The sequence below is a fragment of the Falco peregrinus genome, chromosome 1, assembly GCF_023634155.1.
Source record: "Falco peregrinus isolate bFalPer1 chromosome 1, bFalPer1.pri, whole genome shotgun sequence".
Lineage (NCBI taxonomy): Eukaryota > Metazoa > Chordata > Aves > Falconiformes > Falconidae > Falco > Falco peregrinus.
In genome coordinates, this window is record NC_073721.1 from 86886401 (window position 1) to 86898881 (window position 12481).

Genomic DNA, 12481 nt, shown 5'->3' on the forward strand with positions numbered 1-12481 from the left:
ACCTTCTTCCTGCTCCTCTATTTTGTTAAATTTGTACCATCATGAAGCTACATACAATCTCCATTCTCTAATGATACCATTTTATCAGCTGAAAAACTGCATGAACAGTTATGAAATACATTCTTGTTAGAAGTATTAGCTTTAATAAAAAGAACAGTAGGAGAAAGAGTTACAGAAGGTCTTGCACATGCACAAACTGAAAGAGGTTCATCTATCATTTGGAAAGCTGTATGAAACCAAAACATGTCATCCTAACTTTTCATCTCAGTAGTAAAGATTAAGATCAATTAACTGTTGAAAGACTCACAACACCAATACATATTTTACCGGTGCAAGATAAAAATCTTCTAAGAGACAGCTGACTAAAGAGAGATGAGATATACGTCTTACATGTAAAAATGGCATATTATAATACACTCTCTCCCAAGACCAGGGCAGAGACCCTTGCTTTGGTTTTGTTCATGTTTGAAATATTTTTCATTCTGGTGCACATTACTGGCAAGCTCAATTTTCAGTGCTGAAGGATGTGAAAATAAAATTTACCCATCACACAAGTAACAGTAAAGTCTTTCTTGAGTCCATCCAGCCTGTGCAGCTTGTAATACTGAACAGAAAACAGCATCACCTGGAGAAAGCACTAGCCAGTGAGCCTAGCGCAGAAGAGAAACAATGTGCTGTTCCATCATGTACTTACCTAATCTGTGATCAGGAATTTCAACCATCTTCTTAACTGACTGCTGCAGCCTCAGCTTCTACAGTGGAAGATGGGATTATGAGGGCCGTAATTCCTTGCAGCCTTACAGGTTGCACACACATTTTTTTGACCAAAGGATAAACACACACACAAACACACATGCTCTTTGTCCCCAGTTATGCAGATGTGTGTTATCTCTAACTGGAACATTAAGGTCATCATTGCTCAAGCCTTCATAATGTCCCTGCTGCTAACAATAGGTTTTTCTTCCAGCAAAGCAGGAGGATGGCTGGCAGGAGGAAGCCCTCTACAAAACTCTTGACAATTTAAGACCAAATAAGCCATACCTCATTGTCCCACACGAGTGTTTGTTGTAAGTACTCATTTCCTTCTCATGCTATTTCAAAACACATTCATGTCCACCAGACCTTGAGAACTGAGTATATCTTTCAGTCCAGCAAGCACAAGACATGCCAACTGAAAAAGAACAGATGTATCTCGCATAGGCCAAGTGACCCTTGGGAAAACCCTCCATTCTCTCCACCACTGGTTCTGCAGGAAAAGGTGGCTCTTGGGTACTTTCACTGCAAGATGAGTCTTCAGGAGGGCTTCACCCAAACATCCCAGTTAGTGGAGCGACCATGGCACAAGCCACAGCATGAACACCGCAAGGGAAGGCCAGGGGAGGCAAACATAAATTCCATAATGGTTTCAGGATCCAGAGAGCAAAAGGGAAAATGCCAGCTAAATATGAAAACACCACCGAGGAAGGTATTTCAGGGATTTGAAAGAAAAAATTGCTACTAATGGTGAAGAAAAGAGGTGAGGCATGTGACACCATCAGTGAAAAGACTGTATATCATCTAACTAGGGAGCCAGATGCAGTCTAAAACCAAAAACAAGAGCAGAAAAGGTGAACAAAAAACCCAGCAGCGAAAATAGCTGTGTGCTAATAACGCAGGCAGACTGACATAATAAAAGAGGCACTCAAGGCACTAGTGTTATTATAGGAAAAATCACAAACAGGGTGGAACAGCAATTATTATTGAAACAGGTGTCAAAAGGTCTGTGCTTTTTAAGGAAAAGAAATATGGGTTTTATATGGTAAGATGCTGTCATGCAATAATGGAACAGCAGACTCTGGAAATAGAAGAGAACAGAAAATGTTTGGAAATGTTACAGAAAGATGGTCAAAGACGACTTCTAAGAGGAAGACGCTGGGTCTGCTCTTGACTTCCTGCACCAGACAGGGATCGACATAGAGCTCTTCATCATTAAAGAAATGGGAATTACTTTAACGTGGGAGTCTAACTTCATAGTACAGACTGGAGAACAAATGCTATTAGCCATGGTAAGGCCAGGCAGTTATTCCTGGATGTGACAGCTAACAAGTTTTTTATCCACATTGCTGAATGAACAAGAATAGATTCTTTTCTGCTCTTTATCTTAAGTAATGAGGATTACTTTGGAAGAGAGGAGCACAAAGCGATTCAGTAGGAAGGATAACAGCAAGTCTAATTTTGTTTAAGATCTATTATTTCCAAAGAGCAAGTTTTGATGAACTAAGTGGTTCCTGTGGAACCTCTGGGAAACAGACTGGGCTGAGGAGCTCTAGACCTCAGCCTGGAGGAGTCTGCAGTTTCTGCAAGTCACTGCACAAAGAGCCTGCTCCAACTTGTATCCTGAGAAAAGTAGGAACGACTCATTCTTTGAAAAAAACCCCAAAAAAGCTAAAAACCCAAGCTGGACAACCGAACCAACACAGAAACAGACTTTAAGAAAAATAGTAACGCCATCATTACAATGAGGTGACCACGGGGGAAAAGCAAGGAAGAACTATTAACTTTAAAAACAGTTTCAGTACAGCAACATCAGCTGGACAAGACTAGTAACCAGAACACTTCTAGGCAATGGAGAAATGGTATTTTGGGAAAACTCTGCTAACAGGAGCTGGAACCAAATAAAAAGTTTGAATGTGGAGTTTTTGTAAGTATTTACACATTGTTACTGCTCTCAGTGTGACCCAGAGAAAAGGACTCTCCAGAAGCTGCCTCCCAGACTGCTCCTCTAGGGCAGGTAAGCCCTCTGCAAAACTCTGTGACAGAGAGGGAAAGAGCACAAAAACAGTCATGAAGAAACTCTGCCAGTGGAAACTTATTTGCATGGAGGCTCACCTGCATAAACCTGCAGAAGCACCGGTCTGACACTCCAGGACCAGACCTCATACGGCGTCATGACAAAACTGACCTGCAAAAAGCTTATAGTCAGTGCTATGGATGCGCAGGGCCCATGCCTACCAGCTTCCTGTGGGTGATGTGCTCCGAGCAGGATGCCTGAAGCCCAGTGGCTGTCTGCACTTGGAGAAAAGCAGCACAGAGCCGGAGCCTCATATCTGACAGTCAGTGCAGTCCAGAGGGTTGATGCAAGCCCAGAGCTGTCATACACAGCCAGCCTGAGCTCTGTGGCAGCAGCCTTAAGCATAAGCAAGACTCCTGGTATAATGAAAAGGAGTTGGACAGAGGCCAATCCAGGAGCACCTGGCCCATGGCACTATGAAGGAAAGCCAGCGAGCAAGCCACATGAGACCTGGCTTGCAAGTGGTCTCACCTCTCCCACTGCACTCCCACGCCTGCATATAAACTTCTGTTCAGACTCTTGCCTTCTCTCTTCTGCTCTTCTCTGCAGGACAGCAGAGCGGGTCCAGGCAGGAAGGTGCAGAAAGGTGCCAGCAGGCAGAGCCTCATATATGGGTGACTGGGAGAACCAGAGGGGAAGGATGGTGGCCCACAGCTTAGGGAGGTCTGCGCACAGGGTCTTCTCTGTGAACCTAAGGGGCTGTGACAACTGGCTGCGAGCCTAGCAGTTCCCACCCTGGTGTATGCTGTGCAACCCTGGGTTCCAAGGCATGGATGCAGGCAGGACAGCTAGAATTGCCCCCAGAAGTAAGGTTAGAAAACCAGCGTAAGCATAACCCGCTAGCAGGTACACAGGCAGGCGGGCAGGCATGCACTCTGCCAGGGTTACACTCCCTACCACACGGCCATGACTGCCAGCCCATGCTTGCCCTCCAGTTCTAGGTTACGTGTCTTTCCCCAGAGGGACAGTGGATAAACAAAAGTGTGTTATTGCTAATTCTTGAGTAAAGTCACACCTCAGAAAACAGAACACTTTTTGTTTGTAGAGTTAAGACCAACACATACACCAAGACAGGTGCATTATAAATGAAGAAAAGTCAAAGTCTGTACCATTTACTTCCCTTCTTCCTAAGACTGAGACCAACTTACAGTCACTAGTATGAATCAATCAATAAACAACTAAATCAAATTAATAGTTTTGAAAACCTATTATTAAACATATTGGGAAACCCTGCTGGGGCACCCGTTCCTCCCCTGCCAATCTTTTGCAACTGTATCCCCATTAAGGACAAACAGGACCTAGACACAAACTGACCCAAACAAATGGAAGCAGACTAAAGCCTGTTTTCCATCAGAGCACTGACAATCGTTATTTTGCATTGCTGCAAGCCAGCCCCAGCCTGTACATGGCGATGCTAAAGACTCGCCTGGGTCTGTGGATGACGGCTGAGCACTCTCCACAGGGAGTGATGTTCAACATGGCTGGAACAAGCTGTTCTCCTGCTTCTCAGAAGGAAATCAATGGAGGAAGACAGCCCCAGCAACACTGCCATCATCTGACAAAACCAGTTCCATTTTTCCTGCAATATTCTTTCTAAACTTCTTTAATTTTCAAATAAAGGAAATGACAAAGAGACAGGAATCTAGTGTTTAGAGCCTTTTAACTTTTTTTGCTGGAGAGCCTCCCAAGTGGGCTGAGAGATGAGATGCAGGCCAATGGTAAGGCAGTGTAAGAAGTAACATAATTTTTGAAGGATTATTGTAATGAAATATGAAAACAAAGATAGCCTTTGAAGATCTTGACAATCCCACTGCAGATGTCTACAGGATAACCAATGGAGTAACACAATTACTTTCTAATTAGAACAATGATATTCTGAGACCATACTGGCCTTTTTTAGTGAAAGCTCCTGCTGAAAGCAGCAGAGAACATAAGCTGCGTGAACACTGAAAAGTCTTTAAGAGTGAAATTAGTCAGCCTTAGGTTAGGTTGGGGCTTTAACTTAGCTTAAATAGCATACATAACAATAGGATTTATTTAAAACAATTGCAATACTGTTTAGACTAAACATTACATCCTAGTTATTGGGTGTGTGTGTTTCTTCAATACTTCATAAAAGAGATTTTGTAGAAAATATGTTGTAAATCTGGGGGGGGGGGGGGGAAAAACTATCAAACTTGCTTTCACTTAAATCTTTCTTGAATTTGGCTGCATATGCATCTCAGATCTTCCAGTAAACACTGTGCTAATGCAAAGATTTAGTACTGTCTCTGCTATTATAGTAGCAAACATGTAAGTAAAATACTGGCTTCACTGGAATTTTTTACTTAAACATTTCAAAAACAGAGAAAGTATGAAATGCCATGAACTGAAATGTGGTGAAGGAATAATTCACTTGAGTCTTTAGAAAGTGAGTACTAAGGCAGGACTTTCCAGCTAAACTGTGTTTGAAGGCCCCTTGGATGCTTCTAATGCCAAACTGCCATCATGCAGCTCCTTTCTACCCAAAACAGTTGAAACAACCTTTTACTATTATCTGTTACATTTTAATTAAAAAAAAAACCCCAAGAATGGGAGACAGCATTCCACTTATGCCAAACTCTGATTCACTACAAATGACCCTGTAGCAAACTCCTTGGACTCTGAATCCCCACTAGTTGACAGGCAACATCAGAGGAGTAAGGAACGGGCAGAATACAACCAGAATTCCTTTGCAAACTCAGATCCTCAGCTGAAAGGCGTAAACTGCATTTACTTCACAAAACAGAGTGGATAAGCTAAGGGGCTGTTGCCCTGTTCTCTTTATGCAGTGAACAGGGACCCAAACTGACCACTTGCACAGGCTGTGCCTAAACGAAGTCATTGGACATTTAAAACAAGAAAAAAGAAATAAAGCTTTATCCAGATAGTAGTGAGAGCTGTGGCTGCAATCCAGGAAAGCACTTCCGTGTATACAAGCCAGAGAATGAGTAGTGCCTGTGGAAGAGGATCACAGACCAGCATCCTGCAGGGCTCAGCCCCAGACTGGAACAGCTGGACAGCTTAAATATAGCTCAGGACAGTTTTGTAAAAAATCAGTGCTTTCATTAACAAGACTCACAAGTGTGTTTTGCACCGTTCTTGTGGGCACACAGCAAGGCCAGAGGGGAAACCACATCTTCAATGGTGCTAGGTCTCATTTCCCCTGCAGCTCCCCAGCATTGCTCCCCACACCCCAGGCAGCCTCGCCCCTGCCAGGGAGGAATGGCCATCGCTCCAGCCAAGCAGGTGCCAGGACAAAAGCTGCCACGAAGAAAGAGAGGGCTTACTTGTAGTATTGAGTCTTTTTGTCAAATTTGTGTTTAAAATCAAATAGGAAAAAACCTGCCCCACGTTTCTTTTTGTACTTCAAAATTTCAACAATGTCTAGTGAGAGCTGGTTTACTGATTTTAAGCACAAGTTTCTGTAACCCTTGTCAGTGCAGCACACAGACATCTTTCTGGCCTTTTAGAGAGTTCTGCTTCATGTACGTACAGCAAACAGTACATACTAACTCTGCCAGCGCAAATTCAATTTACTAGTATGATCTGTGCGTCAGATCTGCGTGTCTGTGAAAGCAAAGCACGGGCTGTCTGGGGAAACAAATCTTAATAATGTTTGGTAATCAGATCGATTACAGCAAAACAGAGAGAAGACATTTGTCTTGCCCCCCCCCTCCCGCCCCCAACCCCAACCCCTCCCCATCTCTGCTCTCTGCGCACTGATCTGTAACGATTGCCTGCCCTCTCATGGGAGAGTCAAACGGACTGCACAGAGGCTCTCCCAACCCATCTCGCCACCCCTTCAGGGCCAGAAAATGAAGAGTTTCTAAGCACCCCGGTGTCTGTTGAAGCTTCTTCTTGCCACTCTGAAGCTCCCTGCTTCTCCCTTTCTCCAGCAGGGGGTAGAAAAATCTCAAAGTATAAGGGTGCCGGACCTCCAGAAAAGCAACGTGAAAAAAGCTCCTACTTATTTTTCTTTTTAATGCCATCATTTATAGGCAAACAGCTGTCTTGCATGCAGTCAGGAATAAAACTGAAAACCTTATAGGGACCCCTTCCCCTCCCCTAACACATACCTGATGCCCCAATTTAGAAACAATTATCCATAAATCTGGTGCAACAAACATGCTAATAGCATGTATTATAGTCTTTGTAGAGCCTTTGTTATAAAAGCCACAAATGTGCTTCCACTGGGAAAACACCAATGAAAATATTTCTATTTTATGCAAAATTGTCAATAAAATTCCAGTAAAGTTGGAGACCTGGTAGTCACAGGACCCCTTAGTGCAGAAAACCAAGAGTTAGACTGTACAATGATAATACAGTTAGGGAAAACAGCGTAAAGCCTTGAAATGGCTAGAGGTATGTTGTATCACTTGTTTCAAGGAGACTAACAGTGGTAATTATGCCTGATTAAAAATCAATGTTGCTAGACTTGATGTTGGCTGGGAAGGGCCTGGAATTCATAAATCCCCACACTCTTAATGCTGGGAAAGCACTGAGCTACATCTTCCTTTATCAGGGATGAACGTAAGCAGCTCTCTTCCTTACAGTTTCAAGGCAAAGTATCTGCAAACGTGTTTGAGGCTGGTTCTCATGTCACTACTGGGTATTTTAACAGAAGCGTGAGGACGTATTTGCAACGTTAGAGAGAGCTTATTTACAAAGTTAGTTTTAGAAGTGTGAAGACTTCCTTTCTATTCCTCATGTCAGCCAGCAACATTGAATCTGATCTGGCCCTCAATCATGATAATGCAGCACAGCTTGCTTAGGCTTTTTACTGATGGGACTGCTTTGAGATTGCTAGAAAGGATGCTGATGAGTATTAACTATGATGTCTGTCATTTTGTATCTCTGGGTAATCCTACAGCTCTATCATTATGATAGCAGAGTGCCGCTCAAGAATTTAAATACAGAAATTCTTTATTTTCTTTTAAAACTTTTAGATTAAATGGTTTGACTAAGGGTGTATGTGTACATCAAAGAAAGACATGCGTACAAAGCACTGGAGAAAAAGCACAAAAGGTAGAAAAATGAATTTTGTGGCAAAGCCTGTGATAACACTCTGAGTGTGTATCCTACATGAACTCCACCTTCCATGGTCCTCGAAGCTCAGGCTACATTGCAGTATCATTACTGAAGGAGGTCACAGCTTTTTCAGGGGGCAAAACTGGAGGAAACCTCTTAGAAAGCTTTGACTATTTGGACAATTTTGTCAGCTTTCCAACCTGGGAACTAAACAGCTACATTCATAAGAGCCTCTATAACACTTAGCAGAAAAACTTCTTTTAAATCAGCTGAAGGATTCTGTCAGAGTAGCAAATTCATTCTTACTGGGAAGTCATGTAAGGGTATATATCCCACCCAGACCAACAGAGAGGGTCTACGTCCACTGTTACAAATGGATGGAGAAGATACTTCCCGCTGGCCTAGGAAAACAGTCATCCAATAGCTCTGGAAAACTGAAAAGCCCCCAGAGCAGAGGCAGAAGCAAAAGTGTGCCACAGAAAGGACATTTTCTAGTGTTATCCCATCTTCTCCACCACCACACTTTTGTCATTTGCTTACAGGAATCTGGATTTGCTAAACAGACCAAAGCCCTGGCTGGAAAGAGCTGCAGGCTTGCCTCCCATGTTGGCTGATGCCATGTCTCCGTAAGGTGAGATGCACAACTCTTACATCACCACAGTGCCACCAGCTGACCAAATCTAGAGAAAGCTTCTCACTGACCCCACACAGATGTTTAGTCTTCTCCAGATTTGCTTCTTGGCAAGTGTTCTTATCAAACCAACCCTTACCTCCCTTTCTGAATGCAGCTAGGGAAGAGGAGCTGACTACAATCACCTCTGAGTTCCACATGCTGGCAAAAGAATTTTCCTTTCAGATAGCCTAAGCGTACCCACAGCTATTGCCGTTAGTGGCTCACCCCTCTTTACCCCACAGAATGCAACTAAACCCACATTTCTAGTCAAAACCTTTTTTAAACATCACTTCCCTCCAGTTTTCCTTTCTTTCTATTTTCCCATTCCTCTTTGGCATGTGTCAGTCCTTCCAGGAGGCTCTTCCCCTTTTTCCACATGGATAAGCACGTAGTACCGGCTGCTGTGGTTCCAGAGCTCCTCACTGCCAGACACAAACACGGACATGCCCTGCCCAAGACCCCAGTGAGGCCGGGCCAGGGCTGGGGCCCCGCGTTTCAGCAGGGTCAGAAACACAACCCCTCCGGGGCAGACAGCCCTAGCTGAACATGGAAATACAATGTGTTAATAAGTAGGTCAGACTGTTCCTATAAAAGCAACGGGTTTAACACTGACCGTGCCTGCCAGCAGGAGAGCGACTGCAGTTTAGCCCTCTTTCCCACATTCAGCCTCTTCAAAGCCGCCCGCCCCCCCCCGCCATCGCCCCCCCGGGCGCAGGGCAGGGCTGGTGGGGTGCCCGCAGCCCCGTACCTCGGCCCGCAGCACCTCCGCCTCCGCAGGGCTGCGGTCAGGAGCCACCGCTGAAACCCTGCACCAGAAAGCAAATTCCAAGAAAACAAACACTATCACTAGGCAATTGAAATGCAGTTGGTAGCAACAAACAAACCATCTGCAAGAAGGATCTAGGGCTCTGTTCTTGCCAACAGGTTCAACAGGTTTTGAATATGAAGTCACGAGGAGCTTTATTAGTTCCTGAAAGGAAAACACTGCAAAGATTTTGTCACCTGGGGTTTCACTGCTATCCCTACTTTAGTTCAGCCCCCCCCCCCCCTTCCCTTTTGCAAGGAAGTATTTTGGCCCTCTTTAAAATAGCCAAGAAAAACATTTCTCTCCTTTCCAACCTTAAACGTCCATTTAAGCATCGCAGCATGCTGTGGGCGCCAGGGGCAGGGCTGCATGCTGACACGGGTGGGAGGAGAGGCGGGGGCGCTGGGGACAGCGCCCTGCCTGCAGGGGAGCGGGAACACTTTTCACTTTGCTTGAGTTTCCAAAATGAAGCGGACGGGGAAGGAAAAGGTTGTGCCAAGGCAGCACGCTGGGCCTTCGCGCAGCGGCAGCACACCTGGGCTGCCAGCTCACCCGGCCCTCCACCAGCCACTGACACGGTCCTGCGTGACCCCACCATAAAAACCTGGGGGGCTGAACCTTACTCGCGCGGCTTCTTCACCTTCTCACAACCCATACAGAAAACTCTTCTTAACAGAAGGATCACTGCTTGCAAAGGACACCAGTATTTCAATAAAGGCTCCGAAATACTCGTCATTTTCTTCAGACGTAACAGCGGTCACTGGTGTTTACTAAATGCAGTGTAAAAGGCAAGACTTCATTCAAACATTTATTCTCTCAATGAAGCAGTTCACTACGGTGCCTCTGCAAATGGATCTCCATAAATCAGCCCAACACGGCACTGCGTGGACTGCAAGATCACATCACAACACAACGCCCAAATACCATCTGCCCCTCCTACCAGCTGGTCTTGAAAACCTTTGGCTTTTGTAAACAACTGCTGGTCCATTTCATTTTGAGATGCTGCACAAGGTAGCAGAACACACTTACAAGCTGACTATAATCAAAAGCTTTATAGTCTGCTAAACTTGTTTTAAATAATGCATAAATACAAAAGAAGACACACAGTACTCTTCATCAATTTTCATGCAAACTCAGTTCTCTGTTGCATTTTCTGTTTATAGCTGCACGGCTTTAAACCACAGAATAAATAGTATTATTTTCCATTCCCTTTTAGCTCTAGTCCAGAAACACACACTACATTTAATTACTGTTTTGGTAGAGTCCACCTACGCAGATGGGCTGTGCTTGCGTGAATCAGCTGGTGTGTCTCTGGATTCAGAGCACAGAAGAGGTTAAAAAAACCGAGGGCACTTATGTCAGCCCCTCCTTCCTCTTCCCTGCATTTCATCACACTGAAAGGGTTTAGAAGTAAAAAATTCCTTCCACATCATATAATCCTGGCATCTGCTGCGCAGCAAATCAAGCTCACTCATTTTGCTGTGTTATTCCCAAAAGTAACTGTACAGATTTGGGTCTAGAACTCCATTTTCCACTCCTTGAAGTTTCCGAATACCTGTTTTTCCTATTTAGGCACATCAGAAAAAGCAGTAAACACAGCTAATAAATACAAAGCAATCTTCTCTGTCTAAGTGCAATTCTGATCGCATTACTTAAGAAATATAATTTCCTAGGGCTTTTTACTACCTTACTTTATGCTACACATGATATGGTATCAATCTACCAACTTCCTTCTGCTGCCCTTTTCTTCAGCAGCCCGCAGCTCACCCATGACATGATGTAGTTCAAATACGAAGCCATTACCAAGATTAAGCCACAGAAGGAATCCAGTGTAGAGACTGAGCAGGTCGCTGTGGTCATGTTTATTATTTAATAACAGTGGGAATAATTCATATCACAGCAACAGTTCTCTACCACTCCATTTATCAATTTCCAAGAAAAGTACATCAGACCTCCAAGGCAGTGACAGGAGACCAAAGGCTCAATCCATCTGGACTTTCTCTGTTAAGCCCTGGGCCCATATTCAATGACAGACTCTAGAGTAAGATATATAACAACAGTCCTTCTTCACCTATACCTGCCTGTGTCAGCAAAACCCTGGGAGCAGCACAGCCTCAAATTCACATCCTATTTCCATGCAGACACTGTGGTTTCAGGGAATCTGTTTAGAAGGATGAAACACATGAAGTCTAATTTTTCTCCTTTGCATGGGCTGCTGTATTCACTCTGCAAGCTTTTTGAGGCAAAGATGGTCTCTTACTACATGTGTCTTGGCTGACAATAATAATTGCTGTAGCTGTCCTGAAGTCTACAATTTCTCAGATATCTTTAATGTGATCTAATAAGAAACCTGATGTCCTCATTCACACCTTTCTCAGACACATCTTTGCAAAACAGAGCAGTGTCTCAGTCAATAAGCTTACATGATCACTGATTTTCTCCTTTAACATGCTTTCCTTCACATCCTTGCTATTTGTTAATGTGATTTTCAATACATATTGAATATGCAAGGGAACAGAAACCAGAAGAGTCATGATGAGATGACAGTAACACTTAAAAAACTTTATCCCAAGAATCCCCTCATTCCTACACATCTCACAGATGAGGCTTTTTACTTTCAGCTTGCTTTTTCCTACATGCCTTTATCCTGCAGCCTCAACAACTGATGAACTACTAACTGTGTTTCCAAATCCTTACAACAGGGCCAAGGTTTTTGCCTTTTTGTTTGGCTAATCTTTACACATCTATTTGCCTTGCTGTCATGACAACTAAACAGCACATAAGTGATTTGGGTTCATTCAATAGATTCCAAATTGGTAGCCTGCCTATTTTGTTTGCTTTAGGGCAAAAGGAGGAAGCAAACAGCAGCTTTGTAAGTGAAGTCGCCTATATTCTTCTCTCAATTATGGCTGTGAAAAGATATAGAAATGCAAAGTACTCTTTACAAACAGAGTCACTTCATGCTGATCCAACTTGTTTCAATTCACTTTAATTTGATTCTGCCTCTAGAAGTGGTTTAACTTTGGCACCTACTATGGTTTATGACGTTTATACAGATTGTTTTCAACTCAGCAGGACAAACTAATGTTAGTAAGTTCCATTTAGTTTTAAGTATTCGTTTAAA

General features: G+C 43.7%; 1 protein-coding gene across 10 annotated transcripts in view; it reads right to left on the bottom strand.

The window, feature by feature from the left end:
- Nucleotides 1–12481, bottom strand: part of FOXN3 (forkhead box N3) — a 212151-nt gene that overhangs the window by 34001 nt on the left and 165669 nt on the right. The gene's annotated exons all lie outside the window — the stretch shown is intronic.